Source organism: Felis catus, chromosome E1 (genome assembly GCF_018350175.1).
Source record: "Felis catus isolate Fca126 chromosome E1, F.catus_Fca126_mat1.0, whole genome shotgun sequence".
NCBI lineage: Eukaryota > Metazoa > Chordata > Mammalia > Carnivora > Felidae > Felis > Felis catus.
In genome coordinates this window covers 6,381,386-6,402,344 of record NC_058381.1, presented here as the reverse complement: position 1 = coordinate 6,402,344, position 20,959 = coordinate 6,381,386, and the positions used below count along the sequence as shown (strand labels likewise).

Below are 20,959 nucleotides of genomic sequence, written 5' to 3'. Positions count from 1 at the left end.
GTACCTCTCTCTGTTGCTACTTTGGAGCCACAGAAGATCTTTCTTTCTATTCAGACACAACCTGAAAATTTAGAGGAGTTAAAACGTTCCCAAAGCACCCCTCAACCAAGGAAGGATAAGAGCCGCAAGTCCCCCAGTTGGCCAGAGGACAATTCTGGGTGTGTTCTACATGGTTCCTCAGAGGACTCCCAGGGGCAGCTGAGCCCCATTTGGGGTAATGATTTCTTTAAGGTGCGTTTATTGGCCTGTCTTCCTACACTGGGTCACTTTCTCCACTCCCTAATTGTGTTTGCTGGGATCACCTCCCAAATAAACTATCCACTTCCAAGTTCTGGTTTCAGGCTTTGCTGGGGGAGAGCCCAAACTAAAATAAATCCTTCCACTACATTCCCGAACCCCATGCTTAGCACTAATTTTGTTCCCATTTCACTCTTCAATTTCCTACCTACCGTGTACCTTAAGCATTTGTTGTTTCTTGTCACTCTATTGCAACAGAATATAAGATCAATGAAGACAGCAAATTTTGTCTGTTTTGTCCACTGATCTATCTTTAGCACATAGAATACTTCCTAGCACATAGTAGGCGCTCCAAAAACCTTCGTTGTATGTTAAGCTCTCTTGCCCATTCTTTAAGAACAAGAACACCATCTTCTAACAAGATGCTAGACAGACATTAATTTAAACCTCAGATCTACCACTTTCACTTATTGCTGGGTGATCTTGAGCAAATTAACTTCTCTGAGACTCAGTTTCCTCATTGGTAAATGAGGACAATGATGTTTCCTTTGCCATAAATGCTTCATCATTTGAAGAAAGCACGTAAGAAAGTTCCAGCCCAATAATGCAAGTTCCCTTCCCTCCTCTCAACCTGCTCCCCTGGATCACTGAATCGTGTTTTAAGGGAGTTAAACCCATGACTTGGCATCTTCTCCCCTACCCCTGAGTCTTGACTATGTGAAGATTCCTCTGAAGCATCTCCTTACACCCAGCAGAGGTCAGGAAGCCAGGCTTCTTTCAATCCCCCAGTGAAATGCCAATTAGAAGGACATTACCAGCAGGAAGAGCTACTGGAGGAAACCACACACTTATTCCAAAACAAAGATCACTCCGCATGTCATAAAAGCTCAGAAATGTCTTCCAGATGTTGCATACTGGGCCTGCACAGATGTTTCCGATGTCAAACCATAAATGTTGGAAACATAAAACATTTGTGTCCCACAGATGTGGAGATGTAATTATACAGTGAATGTGATAAATCTTTGGGTAATAAAAGACCACAAACTGGCCACATTACACTTTTTTAAATTGATTTCCGCCGCCCCCCACAATGGAGTTCTACTGGTATGCTTCGTGGTTTTTGTTCTTAAATTTGACTGGGAAAATTACAGGGGGGAAAGTTGGCTTTCCATAAAAAGAATATATTGACAACAGTTCTGAATCCTTCTGGTTTGAAGTCTACACAGTATTCGAAAGCTAGGAAGCAACGTCATGACTGATGATGGATCGCTTCAAGGCTTCCCCGCTTGAGTCAGTGTTGCTCCATGGGAGCGCTGACTTATGCACAATGATTGTCTAATTGAACTCTCTGGGCGCACTGGGGATAGAATCCACCATGAACTCAACACCGCCGTTCATGACTCCGTGTCACAGCAACTCCGTTTCCGACATCCGGAAAAATCAGACCTTTCATCACCTCCAAGTATATAAATATCTGTGTGTATCAATGAGAAAGAAAGAGACTAAATGTAAACGTGGGTTTGCGTGCCCTCATACACGCACACTTGAGCACACACACATAGATACACATGCACAGACACACATTCGCACTCACACCCACAAAAACACCCAAGCACTTCACATAGAGGCAGAATAGCTAAAGAAGCATATCCAGCATCCACACAGCAGGATAAGGCAGGAAGCAAATACAGATATTACCATGACCGAGCACATTTTCTCAGTGTGCTCAGTGGAGTCTCTTTACTCCAACAGACGTGCTTCTCTCTTATGGCTAAAACACCGTGTTTATTCTTACGTGCTTTTGTTCAAAAATTTTTATTATACTAGTAGCAGAAAAAGATACCCAAACTTATGAGACCCATTTCTACCCTCAATAAGAGGTCAGACTATAAAAGGAAGCACGTACTGAAGAGAAGTACAAAAATATTTGCATAGCTAGGAAATGTGTAGAAGCTTGATCTCCATCGTGAATTTTTTTAACTTTTATTAGATTTAAAAAATAACTTATGCACATAATTTTATATTTTTAGCTTTATGGAGGTATCACTGACAAATAAAATTATAAGATATTTAAAGTGTACGTCCTGGGGTGCCTGGGTGGCTCAGTCAGTTAAGTGTCCGACTTTGGCTCAGGTCATGATCGTATGGTTTGTGGGTTTGAGTCCTGGGTTGGGCTTTGTGCTGACAACTCAGAGTCTGAAGCCTGTTTTGGATTCTGTGTCTCCCTCGCCCTCTGCCCCTCCCCTGATCATGCTCTGTCTCTCTCTCCCTCTCAAGAATAAATAAACATTAAAAAAAAAAAAAAAACCTTCAGAAGTGCATACAAAACTCTTTAAAAATGAAAAAAAAAAGTGTATATCCTGATGGTTTGATATATGCCTGTAATGTGGAGGGATTCCTCCCCCATCGAGTTAATGAGCACATATATCACCTCACATATTTACCTGGGTTTTGTTTTGTTTTTTGGTATGTATGTATGTATGTATGCATGCATGTATATATGTATGTATGTATTTATTTTTGGTAAGCCCATTTAAGTTCTACTCTCTTAGCAAATTTCAGTTATACGTAGTGTTATCAACTACAGTCACCATGTTATACATTAGATAAAGAAGATGTAATGTGTCCATACAATGTTGTATTATTCAGCCATGAGAAAGAGGGAGATCCTGCCATTTGCAATGACACCAATGGACTTGGAGGGCATTACACTGAGGTAAGCCAGACAGAGAAAGACAAATACTACATGGTATCACTCACATATAAAATCTTAAAAGAAAGAAAGAAAGAAAGAAAGAAAGAAAGAAAGAAAGAAAGAAAGAAAGAAAGAAAGAAAGAAAGAAAGAAAAACAGGGTCAAACCTATACTTTCGAGTCAAGAACAGGAACCACAGCTGTTCAGTAAATTTTCTTAAAACCTTGATAATAATTCTCTTCTTTATTATAGGCAGTTATGTGGAAGGAAAAGAGAAAAGGAGATAGGGAAGAGACACGCTAAGACATAATAACAATAAAATGGAACCGAGGTTGCACTGGGCATGATGGTAAGCACAGCAAAGAGATCTTCCCATTGCAATAATTGTAATATCCAAAGCCCAAAACCAACTCGAATGTCTACTGGAGACAGAATGGCTAAGTGAATTACGGAATGTTTACTCAATGGAATATTATGCTGCAATGAAAATGAAGGAGTGAATGAAAAACCTACATGTGTAACTAGGGGTGAATTTCACAAGCAAATGCTACACAAGGGAAGATGGACAGGAGAACATTGATGTAAGCTTCAAAATCAGACAAGATTAATCTGAGGTGTTGTAAGTCAGGGCAGGGGTTATCATTCAGAAGAAGGTTCAAGATGGCGATTGGAAGGGCTTGCAAGTCAGGCTCTTCAGGTGCTGGTGATATTCTATTTCTTGATACAGGTGGCATTTAGATGGATATTTTTATTTTGTGATAATTCATGAGGCTGTACACGAGGATCTGTAGGCTTTTCTGAATGTACGTATACCATAATAAAAATGTTTATCAGAAAACCACCACATCAGTCCTGTCCCTTTCAAAATTATCTTCTACTATGTCTGCGGGCATTTTTGAGATCAGGTTTCCTGCATGTTTGTATCTCCTGGTGAATCACTGATGGCTAGCAGTACCAAACCATATTCCCCCTCTTTGATACACAGACAGAGCCTGCCAGCTACAGACTATGTTTTCCCAGCTTCCCTTGTAGCTTTTACTGACATTGGCTGGTTTTCACCAATAACTAAAGGGATGGGCACCTCTTCTGGTCCAAGGCTTTGAAGAAACAAGACAGGTATGCTCCCACCACACTAATTTCCCTTTCAGCAGCTGGATACGAACAATTGTGACATCCTAGAGGATGCCAAGCCCTAAGAGAGAAGCCTGATTACCCCCTGGAGAAGAGCTATCGCCTGACCAGGAATATCTAGGTAGCGTTGTTACATGAGCAAAAACAAAAACAAAAACTTCTATGCCTAAGCCACTGAATTTTGGATATCTCAGTGAATTCTGGACATTTCACTGTCGCTTAGCCTACAAAAACAAACTCTTCTGGTGTTTCTATGGGAGGGGGGAATTAGAATTGTTTTTCCTTTTTCTCTTTTCCTTCCTTTTCTTTCTCTTTTCCTCCTCTCTACCCCCTAGCACACCCTTCATTCTCTAGTTCGGTTTGATAGTATCACTGCAACTGCACTATTCTAAGATCTGATTTATAACCTAATTCACAGACTCTTCAGTCATGTCTAATTTGCTATTAAACTCACTGATTGAACTTCTAATTTCATTCATTTTACTTTTTCATTGCCAGAAGTTCTATTTGGCTCTTTCTTGAAGCTGCTAGGTCAGGATTTCAGACTTTCTTATACCCAGACAATGATTCTCACCTTGCCTTTTTTCTTAGAACATAGTAGAGAGAATTGGTTTTATCATTGCCACCTGGTAATTCCAGTATCTAGACAATTATGAGTCTATGCCGCTGGCTGTTTCTGCTGCTTCCTTATCATGGTGTGTTATTTTCTTGTGTGCTTAGTATTACTACAAATGCTCATTCTCCTTAGAAAATTATTTGTGGGGGCGCCTGGGTGGCGCAGTCAGTTAAGCGTCCGACTTCAGCCAGGTCACGATCTCGCGGTCCGTGAGTTCGAGCCCCGCGTCGGGCTCTGGGCTGATGGCTCGGAGCCTGGAGCCTGTTTCCGATTCTGTGTCTCCCTCTCTCTCTGCCCCTCCCCCGTTTATGCTCTCTCTCTGTCCCAAAAAATAAATAAAAAAAAAAACGTTGAAAAAAAAAAAGAAAATTATTTGTGGAACTTCTTTGAGGCAGGGATGAAGGAAGAATTGTGTCTCTCTCACGCACCTGAGGACACTACCCAGTTTTGGACAATTTGAAGCCGAATTAGCAGACCACAATTGTTTTTAACCATCAGGGATACTGGACATGGATGATGTAGTAAAGGAAAAACATGTTTTTTCCTACTACCCCCCTGAGTTTTCCAGCTATGGCCCTAGAAACTGAACTAACAAAAGACAGATTAAAAAAAAGGAAAACCAACCGAAGTTGATTAGCATGTGTGTCTCAACTCATTTGGAGACAAAATTCCTCTCCAAGTAGGAGCCTGTGAAGCCAAAAACATTATGTGCTTCCAAAATATAATGGTCAGACAGGCATAAGGTGCCTGGGTGGCTCAGTGAGTTGAGCATCTGACTCTTGAATTTGGCTCAGGTCATGATCCCAGGGTTGTGAGATCAAGCCCCGTGTCGGGCTCTTCACTGAGTGTGGAGCCTGCTTGAGATTCTCTCTCTCCCTCTCTCTCTCTGCCCCTCCCTCACTTGTTTGCCCTCTAGCTGTCTCTCTAAAAAACAACAACAACAACAACAAAAAGATAGGGACACCTTGGTGGCTCAGTTGGTTAAGTGTCCAACTCTTAGGTTTGGCTCAGGTCATGATCTCATGGTTTGTGAGTTTGAGCCCCACATTGGGCTCTGCACTGACAGTACAGAGCCTGCTTGGGATTCTCTCTCTCTCCCCCTCTCTCTGCTCCTCCCCACTTGTGCTGTCTCTGTCTCTCTCAAAATAAATAAATAAACTTAAAAAAAAAAAAAAAGATAGATGTCCCCATTCCAAAAAGGAGAAATAGGAAAGAAAGAGGTGACAGGTTCCAAGCAAAACCAGCCACTTTGGCTTGATATTCTGCCTTCTAGACCAACTAGGATAGAAACATCATCCAGAGAGCTCAGTGGGTGCTCCCCCCACCATAGCTCTCTACAGCAGCCCCACCCACACCACCGAGGCTCTTGCTGGTGGCCCTAGCCCTGCTGTGCTCTCTGTCAGGGTGAGGGTTCTGTCCCTCAGGCTCCACCAGGTGGCCCTGCCCCAGGGCTCATCAGAGGATTTGAAACTGAGGTGCTGGATGTATCTCCAGCCCGGGGTTCATGCACTCTGGGCCTGTGCTGGCAGTAGCTCTGTGGATCTCTGAATTGCCTTTCCCATCCTTCCTCCCTTGTCTCGAAGAATTGCATGCATTCACGGCAAACGGTTCTATGACTTGGGTGTGCAGGATCTAAGAATTCAATAGTCTTCCTTCATTGCTCCTGTTTTCTCTGTTTCCTGTAGTCCCAGCTGCTCCTGTTCTCCTGGTATAATAGCATCTCTATTCCTGGCTTCTTCTGGAGACGGCTGATTGAGTCAATGGGTCACACCCACACTAATCTCTTTATCAAATGGTCAGTTGGCCACATCCTGAAGTGTTCTCTTCCAAACATACTTTCTCATTTTTTTGTAATATGGACAGGCTAAGAATTTCCCAAATCGTTAAGCTTTGCTTTCTTTTTGCTGAACAATTCTGTCTTCAAGGCATTTATCTTTTCCCAGTCAGCATGGGCCGAGCTGCACTTTCAACACTTAACTTAGAAATCTCTTCAGCCAGTCTCTTCAACAAATAGTGTGGGAAGAACTGGACAGCAACACGCAAAAGAATGACACTGGACCACTTTCTTACACCTTACACAAAAATAAATTCAAAATAGATGAAAGACCTAAATGTGAGACCTGAAACCATAAAAATCCTAGAAGAGAACAAGAGAACACAGGCAGTAGTTTCTCTAACACCGGCCATAGCAACATTTTTTTATATATGTCTCCTAAAGCAAGGAAAACTAAAGCAAAAATGAACTATTTTGACTACATTGAAATAAAAAGCTCCTGCACAGTGAAGGAAACAATCAACAAAACTAAAAGACAACCGACAGAATAGGAGAAAATATTTGCAAATGACATACACGATAAAGTGCTAGTATCCAAAATATATAAATAATTTATAAACTCAACACCCCCCCCCCAAAAAAAAAACCCAAATAATCCAGGAGCACCTGAGTGGCTCAGCTGGTTAAGCGTCCGACTCTGGCTCAGGTAATAGTCTAGTGGTTCCTGAGTTTAAGCCCTGCATCAGGATCTCTGCTATCAATGCAGAGCCTGCTTCGGATCCTTTGTCTCCCTCTCTCTCTGCCCCTCCCACACTAGCACACGCACGTGCGCGCTCTCTCTCTCTCTCTCTCTCTCTCTCTCAAAAATTAACATTTAAAAAATAATAATCCAATTAAACATGGGCAAAAGATATGAACAGATATTTTTCCAAAGAAGACATCCAGATGGCCAACAGACACATTAAAAGATGCTCACCATAACTCATTGGGGAAATGCAAATCAAAACTACAATGAGATTTCATCTCACACCTGTCAGATGGCTAAAATCAACAACACAAGACACAACCGGTGTTGGAGAAGATGTGGAAAAAAAGGAACCCTCCTGTACTGTTGGTGGGAATGCAAAATGATGCAGACACTCTGGAAAACAGTATGGAGGTTCCTCCAGAAATTAAAAATAGAACTACTCTATGATCCAGCAATCGCACTACTGTGTATTTACCCAAAGAACACAAGACACTAATTCAAAGGTATACACACCCCCCAATGTTTACTGAAGCATTATTTACAATAGCCAAATTATGGAAGTAGCCCAAGTGACCATCAGTAAATGCATGGAGGGGCGCCTGGTGGCTCAGTTGGCTAAGTTCCTGACTTCAGCTCAGATCATGATCTTGATGAAGTTTTGAGGTGATGGGGGTCGGGGGTGGTCCAGAGCTTATAGCCAAGAAAGAACTTTTGAAGATGTCTTTGGTGCCAAAACAGGATTTTATTAAAGCATGGGGACAGGACCCATGGGCAGGAAGAGCTACGCTGTAAGTGGGGGGTAGGGGGGCAGTGTTTTATGGACTCAGGGGATCCAGAGAGAATTTCCAAAGAGACTTTCACATGCTAAAGATTTACTGGAGGGCTAGCTATTGTTAGGCTAAAGTTGTTTTTCCCTCCAGCAAGGTATTAACATTAAGACAGTAGGGAGTTCCTAGGCTACCATGGGATTGCCTTTTCTGGTAAACTGGTGGAGACTCTTATGAGTTTTACTTTTTTTTTTTTTTTTTTTTTGTCCTTTTTCATTTTGTGGTAGCTGGGAGGGTCCAAGGAATATCATACATGTCCCACCTGGGGGTGGGGTGGGGGTGTGCTAGCTTGTGCTTTGCCCCTCAGCCTGCCTCATGCTCCCTCATCAATCTCACAGTTCATGGGTTTGAGCCCCACACTGGGCTTTGCACGGACAGCATGGAGCCTACTTCAGATTCTCTGTCCCCCCCCCCCCTCAAAAATAAACAAACATTACAAAAATAGATTAATGGATAAAGAAGAGATAGTGTATATATATATCCAATAAAGTATTACTCAGCCATAAAAAAAGAGTGGATTGCCATTTGCAACAACATGCATGGATCTGGAGAGTATAATGCTAAGTGAAATAATCAGAGAAAGACAAATACCCTATGATTTCACTCATCTGTGGAATTTAAGAAACAAAACAAACAAACAAAAGGGGAAAAAAAGGGAGGGAGAGAGACAAAGAAACAGCCCCTTAACAACAGAGAACAACAGAGAACAAACAACCAGAAGGGAGCTGCACTGGGGCATGAGGTAACTCTGTATGTTAACTAAATGGAATTAAAATTAAAACTAAAAAAAAAAAAAAAAGGAAACTCACAAAGGTTTTCAAGAAAAAAGAGAAAAAGATCTCTCTTTAGCTAAATACCCAACGTCATGCTCACAAATTCTACCGTCCACAAAACACTGGAACACGAACACGGGTCAGCCAAGGTCTCTGCCCTTCTACAACAAGGACTGCCTTTTCTCCGGTGGTCCACTCACAGGTTCCTCATTTCCATCTGACCCTCAACAGAAGTGGTCTTTATCATTCGTACTCCTACCGGCGTTCTGTTCATGACTATTTGCATTCTCCAGGAAGATGGACTCTTTCCCTCCAGCTCTCTTCTCTAAGTTCACGCCACAGTGGCCGTCAACGGTCTGTCCGCTGCACTGTAAACTTTTCTCAGCATGACCTTCAAAGCCTTCCGCCTGTGCCAACCACCCAGTTCCAAAGCTACCTCCACATCTGTAGGTATTTTTTCACAGTAGCACAATTTTCTGTCTCAGTTCAGCTGCTATAACAAAGGACCACACTGGGTGGCTTGGACAACAACATTTATTTCTGGCAGTTCTGGAAGCTGGTGAGTCCAACATCAAGGCACCAGCATATCTGGTGTCTGTTGGGAACCTGCTTCCTGATTCATACATGGCCAGCTTCTCATTTTATCCCTACACATGGTAAAAGGAAGGCAACACAGCTCTCTACAGGGTCCTCTTTATAAGGGCACTAACCCCATTCATGAGGGCCCCACCCTCATGACCTCATCACCTCCCTAAGGCCCCAACTCCAATTACCATCACGTTGGGGTTAGGATTTCAATGTATGAAATTTGGGGGGGAACATATTCAGTCCACTGCACATCTACACAGGAAAAACTAGGGACTTCTTACTTCCATATATAGTGAAAAGTGTATGTTTGATTATGATAGTCGAAAATGAAAGTTAATCACTAGCAGGATGGAAAAAATACAGAACTTTTAAATGGATAAGAAAAGAGGAGAATGAATGGTACATAAAATCAGCTTAAAAAATCAAAATAAATAATGGGGAATCACAAAGTAAATTAAATAGTGAATATAAAGATGAGCATAATAAATTTAAGTATCATTATGTTAAACTGAATGGGAACAGGATGCATATCCCATCAAATGAGCCTGTCATCCTGAGCTAAAAAGCAAAACCCAGATATATGCTGTTTAAAGAGAACACTCCTAAAAATGGGGGAAAAAATCTGTTTAAAATAAGGGGATGAGCAAAGAGATGTCAAGCAAATACAAACAAAAAACAAAAAGCAAGAATGACAATATTAATATTGGACAGGGTGGGACTCAGGCTTAAAAGCACTGAACAGAGTAAGTTGGAATGTTATATAATAATCAAAGGGCAACTTACAAAGAAGAAACAATGATCATAAACCTGAACAGTCCATAAAAACATAGCACCTAAGTATGTAACATTAACTATCAGAGACCTAAAGAATCTTTGATTTAAAATAAAATCCTCTAGGGGCGCCTGGGTGGCGCAGTCGGTTAAGCGTCCGACTTCAACCAGGTCACGGTCTCGCGGTCCGGGAGTTCGAGCCCCACGTCAGGCTCTGGGCTGATGGCTCGGAGCCTGGAGCCTGTTTCCGATTCTGTGTCTCCCTCTCTCTCTGCCCCTCCCCCGTTCATGCTGTGTTTCTCTCTGTCTCAAAAATAAATAAACGTTAAAAAAAAAATTAAAATTAAATCCTCTAAATTTTAAATGTGTCTCTTCCAAAAGCAAACAGTTCCAGGATACAGAAAAAAATAAGGTTTTTGGACACAAAATAATTAAATAATACCTGAAGATATTTATGTATATTTTTTTCCCCTCACATCCATGGACCCTTTACAGAAATCAATCACACACACCAAAAACGCTTCACAAATTCAAAGAGACAGAGGGGTTTCAGGTCATTTTCTCTAATCATAACCCCGGAAAAGTATAGATAAAAAGTGCTGAAAAACTTTTACTACTTGGAAATGAAGAAACACTCTTCTAAATAACTCTTGGATCAAAGAAATAGGAAACCAAAATTGAAATTATAAGCTAGTTAGATTTAAAAAAAAAAAAAGCAAAGAACCCATCATCAACATATGTATAGCAGTGGGAGCTATCCTCAAAGGAAAATGAATAGCCCCAAATGCTTTTATTACTGCAGATAAAAATTAGAGTTAATTCATTTTAAAATAGAAATAGAAAGGTAATAAATAAATCAACAAGTTTAATCTTGGGGGTGGAGGGGAATATAAACAATAAAAGAGGCAAAATTCTGACAACCCTAATCAGGAAAAAGGAAAACAGACTAACAAAAGTGAAATTAGCATCAAGAAATGAACACAATGGGGGTGCCTGGGTGGCTCAGTCAGTTGAGTGTCTGACTTTGGCTCAGGTCATGACCTCAGGGTTCATGGGTTCGATCCCCGTGTCAGGCTCTGTGCTGACAGCTCAGAGCTTGGAACTAATTTGGAGTCTGTGTCTCCCCCTCTCTCTCTGCCCCTCCCTGACTTGTGCTCTCTCAAAATGAATAAACATTAAAAAACAAAAGTTTTTAATAAAAAAAAAAAAAGAAACAGAACACAAGGCACACAGAAGTAAATACAAAGAGTATAAGCAATCAATCATGAGATGTCTAAAACTGATGAAATTTACAATATGGAAAAAATAAAATTACTGAAAGGAATCCGCTTCCCCTCCCCGAGCAAAACAAAACACAAAACAAAACAAAACAAACAACAACAACAACAACAACAAACCCTGAAAACTTCTCAGGCTGAAGGGAATTGAAAAGGTCTTCAAAGAATTTACCATCTAACAAGGTCCAGGGCTAAAAATGTATCAAGGTAAGAGGAGTCAAGGTATAAAGACTGAAAACTTAGAATGCATAAACTCTTCAAAGTTCTAATCCACTGTCTGAAAGAAAAAAAAAATATATATATATATATATATATATATTATAAGCCAACATAACGTATAAAGGAAAACAAACAAAACCAAGAAACAAAAAAAACCCAATAAAGTACTCAGAAAAAGAATTCCTAGGAATACTAAAAAAAATAGCCTTCTTTCAACTTAAGTAGGATTTAGCTAAAGGATGCAAAATGATTTGATAAGAAGAAATCCAACTATGGGAATGCAAGCTGGTGCAGCCACTCTGGAAAGCAGTATGGAGGTTCCTCAAAAAAATAAAAATAGAATTACCCTACGACCTGGCAATTGCACTACTAGGCATTTCTCCACGGGATACAGCTGTGCTGTCTCGAAGGGACACATGCACCCCCATGTTTATAGCAGCATTATCGACAATAGCCAAAGTATGGAAAGAGCCCAAATGTCCATCGTTGGATGAATGGACAAAGAAAATGTGGTATATCTATACAATGGAGTAGTACTCGGCAGTCAAAACGAATGAAATCTTGCCATTTGCAACTATGTGGATGGAACTGGAGGGTATTATGCTAAGAGAAATTAGAGAAAAACAAGTATCATATGACTTCACTCATATGAGGACTTTAAGAGACAAAACAGATGAACATAAGGGAAAGGAAACAAAAATAATATAAAAACAGGGAGGGGAACAAAACAGAAGAGACTCATAAATATGGAGAACAAACTGAGGGTTACTGGAGGGGTGGTGGGAGGGGGGATGGGCTAAGTGGGTAAGGGGCACTAAGGAATCTACTCCTGAAATCATTGTCGCACTATATGCTAACTAATTTGGATGTAAATTTTAAAAAATTAAATTAAAAAAAAGGAAGAAATCCAAGTAGGTAATCTAATTAAATGCATCACGCACTTTTTTCGGCAGTGGTTAGACCACCGTTAACCTTAACACCTGTCACTAATAAGAGGGAAAAAATGAGAAATGAAAGGATACTTCCTCAATATGACAAATTGCAAAATGCCCCGTAAGGACTACTACCCTCACGTTCCTCAGTAAAATCCTCTGCCTTTGTGTTGAGCACCCAATAAAGTGTTTGCTCAGGTGAACTGAATGCTGAAGAAAGAGTGACTGGATGGCCCAGGCAGTCACGGCACAGGGTTTCAGAGGAGAGAGGCTCAGCAAGGCCACACTGGTCAGGGATAGGGGAGAGGTCAGCTTTAAGACATTTACAAAGCAAAGAGGAATGCCTTCCCCAGCAGGAATGGGACAGTTCTGAAACCATTCTTTCCCGGGTGGGCACAGCGAGCCCCTGGAATTTCTCTTGGAAGGTGAGATGTACTGTGTTACATCTTAGGGATACTCATCTGAAAGGAGAATGGAAGCAAAACACAGAACCTACAAGCAAGATGAGCAATTAACAGTCTATATTTAATGGCTGAGGTCAAGGCCAGCAGTGGGAAAGGGTGGGAAGGGCAGGGGGTAAGGGGAGGAAGAATGAGCGGTCTAGGCTCTGGGGAAAGGCTACAGTTTCCCCCCGACTTGGGCCCCACAGCGAACCCAGCACCAAGTCCTCCTGACCTTACACCCTACATGTCTCCCAAAACCCAAGCCCCTTCTCTTTGCCGCCCTCACCGGTACCCTCTCCCACCTAAGCTTTCTCAACTGCACCTGCCTGGAGGACTTCTCAAGTGTTTTCCACGTCTACTCCAGTCCCTAAGACCCTTTTTTCAAACCAAAGCTTGGACGATGTTCAACTGAAAACATATTCTGTCTCTAGGTGTCTCTCTCTGCCTCTGTCTCTGTGTGCGTGTGTCTCTCTCTTACACACACACACACACACACACATTCTCTCTCTCTCTCTCTCTCTCTCTCTCTCAATGAATATTTGCTGAGTTCTAGACATTGGAAATAGCAATTTTGATTTTCCTTCCCTCAAAGGGGTTCTTTCTAGTAGGTAAGTGAAAAGCAGGATATGTCAGCTCTGGGTAGCTATAATGAGCAGTGACCATGCAGGGGAGGTAGGAGAGGAGGACAGGGGGAGGCCCATTCTTTCAGACCCAATAGCCAGGGTGGCAGTTGAACTTCTATGGGTGCTAACTGCATTTTTACTAAGGCTGGAGGCACCGATGGATAGCAGAACATCCACCTTCACGTTCTGAGAACTTTCCAGGCTCCCAAGGGGTCTACCTGGTTTGGGGAAGATTTCTAAAGCTGCAGCTTGATTTCAACCCTCCAACTCCATCTATGCTCTGGGCACAGAGGAGGAGATGATAAAATTCTTCTTAGGATCAAGTGATCAGGTTTGCCTTGCTAATTTTAGAATGTTAAAAAATGTTGGACCACAAGAATAGAAACTATATTGGAAACTACATTCTCAAATAGACCCTTTTTTAGGTAAATAAAAGTCACTTGGCTCTTAGTGACTGTATTACACATAGTTTCCTCGGATTTTTCTAGTACTGAACCCTTTGGAAATATATATAACTGGCTTAGAAAAATAAAATGTGGCGCGCTCTGTCTATCCCTTTGTTGTTGTTGGTTTTTCCACTTCTAGGAGCTTTTATAAACAATTCTCAGGGCAATTTAAATTAAGTAGAAAGAGCCTCCAGCCTCTAGACTGACCTCAGCTTTAATTCTAGAAAACTTATCACAGTCCAAAGGAGAGCATTAACCCACAGGGTTAATCCATGGGCATTCCTTGTCCCCCATTAAAACCAACTTTTGCCTATAGGTACGTAAATGAAATATGAATTTGGACATTTACTGTGTGAATGTCTCAGGAACTTTAAAAAATTACCCTATTGTACAAAAAAAGGGGGTGGGGCCTTTTCTCAGAGAGTTGGCATTGTGAAATGTAGACAACTTTGCAATAAAATTCAATATCCTGTTTTTATAGGCTATCCCCAAAAAAAGATCCTTTGTGAAGGATTTTCAAGTTCCAAGAGAAGAACCTTAGTAAAATGTAGGGTTTGGGTAAGGAAAAAAAAAATGGAAGAGTTGCGTTAAAACTCAGTAATAGCATTAAATATAAGGAAGTCTGGTCTATACGTCTATAAATTTCCCTTGAAAGATGGGAAATAAACACCAAAAATGCCAGGAGTTTGAATAAAGATGAATGCAGATGATGACAAAGATTAGTCACCAGTGGAAATGCACATAGAAGCACACGGAAGGTTCTGAGGCAATTTTTTACAGATATGCAGCATTTCATAGAACAAACGTTACCTAAAAAACAGGTGTGTTTCTCCACGATGTGTGGAGAGGAGCGGTCATTTTTTTCTCCATTTTAGAAGCAGATCATTTTCTTGATTTAGAATTTTCTATTACTGTTTTATCAGTAAAAAAGTTATGCCAAAAACAATTTGAATCAGCCATTGTAGAAGACTCCAGAACCGGTACAAAAGGACTGCTTTGGGATGGGTTTTTTGGGTTTTGTTTTTGTTTTTTTAACGTCAAACAAGCCTGCTTTTTGGGGTGAGGAACATGTTCTTGACTGTGGTAATGACTGCACAATTCTGGAAATATCCTCAAAGCCATTCAACTATATGCTTTATATGAGTGAATTGTATAGAATGTGATTTGTGGATCATTGACAGGCTCCAACTGAAGTGGTCAGAAGTCAAGGCTGGGCTGTGAGAGTTTCGAGGAACGGAGGGGGGTGTAGGGATGGGTTTTTAGCAGAGTAGACATTCGGATGGGTCAAGTGGGATGCAGGGACTGAATGGGGCCTTCATCACCCTGACCCCCTCCAGCTTGTCTGCTTCTGTTTCCTGAAGGTCTGCTCACTGTCCCCCTTTCCACAAACTGGTCTTCCTAGTTGCCAACGTGTCCTGATTGATCTTGTCTCTCTTATTTGTATATAATATTGAATTGGATTATGGAAGTAACTACTACCTATAATATTTCTTTTTTAAAAGCTCTTGATTCCCAGGGTGCCTGGGTGGCTCAGTTAGTTAAGCAAGCATCTGACTTTGACTCAGGTCATGATCTCACAGTTTGTGAGTTCAAGCCCCACGTTGAGCTCTGTGCTGACAGCTCGGAGCCTGGAGCCTGCTTCGGATTCTGTGTCTCCCTCTCTCTCTCTGCCCCTCCCCTGCCCTCGCTCTGTTTTTTCTCTCTCAAAAATAAATAAAAGTTTAAATAAATAAATAAATAAATAAATAAATAAATAAATAAAGCTCTTGATTCCCTAGCTAAACTTTAAAAATCTTTTATCACTTTGGTTTTTTGTTTGGTTTTGTTTTGCTCTAATGAGAAACTACATTGCCTTTTTTTTTCTCTCGCTGGGCAAGAGTGAAGTGAGTGCGTGTGCGTGTGCGTGTGTGTTTCAGGAAAGCTCGATTGTAGAACCATGCCATAGTAAACATCTCAGAGCTTGGCTTTTTTTTTTTTTTTTTAAATCTACAAGCAGGTTATGTCAGTTGTGGAGTTTAGTCAGGAAAACTGAAACAGGCCATTGTCTTGATTTAAAACATGTCAGAATTATTTGTGGGCCTCGGATACTTGTCAGGGACTGTGAATATTTGAGCTTGGGCCACATGAAATTCACTTCACATCATACTCAAACTTCTTAGACATGATTCCTCCTTAAATAGGACCATTCTTTCAAAATCCAGAGTGCAAACTCAGAAAACCGTCTCCAGCAAAGGGAGAGTACTTGCAAGGTCAAAGAGACTCAATGTCATAGACATCTATGGTAGTGAACTTGCTTTGTAAATCTCTGCCATGTAAATGAAGTCACTGAGCTTACTGGAAAGTGTGGCTAAAACCCCCTATTTTGTAAGATTATGGTAGATTTGTTGGAAGGGTAATGAGAGACTCTCCTCCTGTCCTCCCTCCCTCCTCCATCCAGAACAAACTGGCTCTGGGAGAAGCCCTCCCCATCATTTCATTAAGTCCTTTTCTTTTTTTTCTTTTCTTTTCTTCCTTTCCCCCCCGCCCCTCACCCCAGCATGAGCTCATTGCTTTCAGTTAACTAGTAATAAATGATTTGTTAGCAGCAACTTACATCATTGCCTTATAAATAACCACCAACTGCTACATTTGACTTCCTCGAAATGTTGACTCAGATGCTGGATGCCCACGAGGGTACCGGCTCTGCAACCTTTCACTCTCTCAATGCCAGACAAGCTCACAGAGCCTGCCCAGGAGATGGGCGGCACCACACTGCACAGATAACGGACCACTTCAGATAGCGTCGCTATGCCCTGGGGAGCAAAGACGAAAGCAGGATGGACCATGTTCCTGGGGTCATGCGGCCCCCACAGGTCTTCCCCCACTGATTCCACAGTGAGTGAAGAACCTCCTGTCCCATGATCAGAGCCCTTCATGAGTGGAGTCCTTACAGGCTGCTCTCAGGAGCCTCCAAATGTAAGAGGCAGTTTCCCACTGTCAGTTACTCAGGTGACAGTGTCATCTGTCCCACACAGAGCAGTAAGAATGCCCCTCCTCTCTGCCTCCTGCTTGTGAGGAAGAGTAATTGTATCTGCAAAGCAAGTGCTAGGATTGGAGGGTTTAAGAGGGCAGCATAGGGCTTTCTGGCTTAATCTGATCATCTGATGATGCCCACGCTTTATCAGAAAGAATTATTTTTTAGCTCAAATGTAAAGAAAGGAGGCTGAGGGGCACCTGGGTGGCTCCGTCGGTTAAGTGTCTGACTTTGGCTCAGGTCATGACCTCACAGTTTGTGGGTTCGAGCCCCGCATCAGGCTCTGTGCTGACAGCTCGGAGCCTGGAGCCTGCTTCAGATTCCGTGTCTCCCACTCTCTCTGCCTCTCCCCCACTCACACACTCTCTCTCTCAAAAATAAATAAACATTAAAAAATTGAAGAGAGAGAAAGAGAGGAAGGAAGGAAGGGAGGAAGGGAGGGAGGGAGGGAGGGAGGGAGGGAGGCTGAAAGCTGAAAGATCTGGGCGTGATGTCTACTCTTCACTAACCAAGGCTCTCAGTAAGCTTACTCCAACTTGGTAAAGGCACACAAGCCCCTGACAGTTTTCCTCAATACAGTCAATTCAGATCACCTAAAAAGCCTCTCTTTACCTGTCTCACAGCCTTGTTGGAGGGATCAAGTGAGAGCACAAACGTGCTCTGAAGCACTGTACAAACGTTACGTATGTAGACCACTCACCCGCCAACCCAAAGCCATTCCCAGCACATGGGTGTAGGACGCCTAGCCCTGGATTCATATCTTCTACCCTGTAGTAGAGTGAATTATTCACTCCAATCCCTTACCCCTTCCCGCATCCATTTCCTTCACCATATAACTTTGCAGTTCCTCCAACTGAAGTCACAAGATATTTCCCTTAGGCTGACCAACCCATCCTGGTTTTCCCAGGACTGAGACACTTCCCAGGATGTAGCTTTCAATACCTAAGACCAGGAAAGCCTGTGGCAAACCCAGATGGGCTAGTTAGAATAAAAGACTTTCCTGCCTTTTGTTACCTTCAAGCTTGGCCATGTAACTTGCTTTGACAATTAAATCACAGCAGAAATGACACAGCACTGTTTGAGATATGCATGGGTGATGATATTGTGAGACCCCTCCCCTCTGCCATTACTATGAGAAGAGCATCCTTTTCCAGAGCAGCTGCTGCTCCTTCCAGAATGAACATGTGCAAAACAGACCTAAGCACAACCAACAGGAAGAAACCAAGCCCAGGGGGACCCTTCTAGATATAGCTTCAATCAGCCAACTCCAACTGACCCACCACTATGTGAGTCAGAATCAGTGGTGGTTGTTTTAAGCCACTGAATACTGGGGTGGTTTGTTACAAAGCAAGAGCTGACTGATATACACATGGTTTCTTTGATCCCAGACCATCTTTTGTTTTCTCTACCCTCAGTTACGAGTCCCACATTCTACCTCAGTTGGGGAGGGCAGTTAAGTCCTACTTTGGTGGCACAGACCTCTCAGCAATCCCCTATTGTACAGAAGGAAAGTGGCAACCTGACAATTACTTGCTTTATAAAATAGTAGGAAGAACATTATGCATGGGCAAGTGAAAACACCGAAGACACTAATTGGTGGTATAATATATCCCCCTCAAAAGATGATCTGGATATTAGAAATTGACATGTCAAAGGAATAAGCTTGTGATTTAAAAACAAATTCAAGGGGCACCTGGGTGGCTCGGTTGGTTAAGCATCTGACTTCAACTCAGGTCATGATCTCGTGGTTCGCGGGTTCGAGCTCTGCATCGGACTGTGCTGACAGCTCGGAGCCTGGAGCCTGCTTCGGATTCTGTGTCTCCCTCTCTCTCTGCCCCTCCCCTGCTCACACTCTGTCTCTCTCTAAATAGTAAAAAAAAAAATAAAAATTAAAACAAAAATCAAAAAATAAAAATAAAGGATGGGGGACACATACCTGGCACTCCCATTCCATATCCCTCTACAAAGACCTAAGAAATACAAAATATGGGAAATTCTTCATGACCACTAGAAGCCGTAAACAGAAGTTGTCTGTCCCTGAAATGTTCATTCTCTCAGATTTTCAAAATATCCCTTTTTCCTCCTACAGTGCATACAGATTTCTAAAACTTGTGCTTCACTTCTCTTAAGTATCACTTTTGTGGTGCCAATTTTAGCTTTCCTAAAAAGCAAATTCTTAGAAGTCTTCTGATACATAGCAAGCACACAATACAACTAATGAGTATGGCTATGTACTTATTAAAATCAGGCCTTGAATGTATATGAAGTAAGTTGTTGAGATGTTCACGACATAGAGAAAAAGTAGGTGATAAAACACTCTGATCGCATTTGGGGGAACTACCCAAGTGTGCACACAGACGCACAGTCAAGTGAAAATAATATATGGTTATCACCTGCAGCTATAAAAGTATGTCATATACCTTTTCACAAAAACTATGCATTTGTAGTACTGGGGAAATAAATTAAGAAAAACAAAGCACTCTATATTTATTTTTTTAATTTTATTTGAAAGAGAGAATGTGTGTGCAAGTTGGGGGTGGGGGGGAGAGAGAGAGAGAGAGAGAGAGAGAGAGAGAGAGAGAGAGAGAGAGAGAGAGAGAGAGAGAGAATCCCAAGCAGGCTCCAAGCTTAGCACAGAGCCTGAATGTGGGGCTTGATCCCATCACCTTGGGATCATAACCTGAGCCGAAATCAAGAGTCAGACGCTTAACCAGCTGAGCCATCCAGGTGCCCCAAGAAAACCAAAGCATTTTATTTATTTTTTTATTTTTAATTTTTTGATGTTTACTTATTTATGAGAGAGAGAGAGAGAGAGAGAGAGAGAGAGAGAGAGAGAGAGAGAAACAGAGCACAAGCAGGGAAGAGGCAGAGAGAGAGGGAGACACAGAATCTGAAGCAGGCTTCGGGCTCTGAGCTGTCAGCACAGAGCCCGACGCAGGGCTCGAACTCACAAACCGTGAGATGATGACCTGAGCCGAAGTCAGATGGTCAACCGAGTCACCCAGGCACCCCAAAAACAAAGCCATTTTAAAGAGTTAAAGCTTAACCTTCTGCTCTACTCTTCCCCATGACTCCTAGAGGCAGGGAACCTTCCTGCTCACCTGCCAGCTGTGCCCGGCCAGGTCTCTCTCTTGAGCTCCCTTTTCCTCAACCTCCCCCAAGCGGTCCTTGTGTGGTCACTCCACAGCTAGACGGGGCTCAGAGATCAGGCTCCCTCAAGCTCCTAGATGGGATTAAAACCCTCCAGCAATAGCTAAACAGCCTCTCTCATGGGACTGGCAGGTAGAGATTTTCCTGGGCGTGTGCGACATCCATCTGAGGAATGGAGAATCCATTGTCAAGAAATCAAACCAAGACCTTTGTCTTCCAAGGAGTGCGTGTGTGTGCACATGCGTGTGTTAGGATCAAGTCAGTGTCATAGAAAATTGTTAACATTGGCTTTGTTTCTGGGTTATTGGAGCCTTAACAAAGGAAAAAAATCTGTAAAGGCTCAGCTTCATTGTGTAAAGACACACAAATTACAGGCACTTATGCGATCTGGTCACCATTCATTCGTAAAAGCGTTCCAGCACAATAACAATTATCCATATTGTTAAATATGTGGATGTTGCCAGATTAACTGTGCTGTAAATTTTAATTAATTGCAACACAAAACTGTTGGCTTGGGCTCAGTCATCATGATCGGCTGTTCTTGAAGCATTACCATCCGCTCCCATCTCTGAGGATCTTCACAGAACATTGGTCAGGGCGGCATGATGGGTCCAAATGCACTTAATCACTCTTGGCGTGATTATCACTACGGGTACCAGTCTGGTAAATTTCCCCAAATCTTAAATAACAAAGTTAT

General features: G+C 42.1%; 1 long non-coding RNA gene across 1 annotated transcript in view; it reads right to left on the bottom strand.

The window, feature by feature from the left end:
• Window positions 1-1,286: 1,286 nt before the first annotated feature.
• Window positions 1,287-20,959, bottom strand: part of LOC111557827 — a 58,322-nt gene continuing 38,649 nt past the window's right edge. Inside the window, exon 2 of the long non-coding RNA XR_002738192.2 lies at window positions 1,287-1,711. This is a non-coding gene — a long non-coding RNA (uncharacterized LOC111557827). The remainder of the gene's footprint in view (window positions 1,712-20,959) is intronic.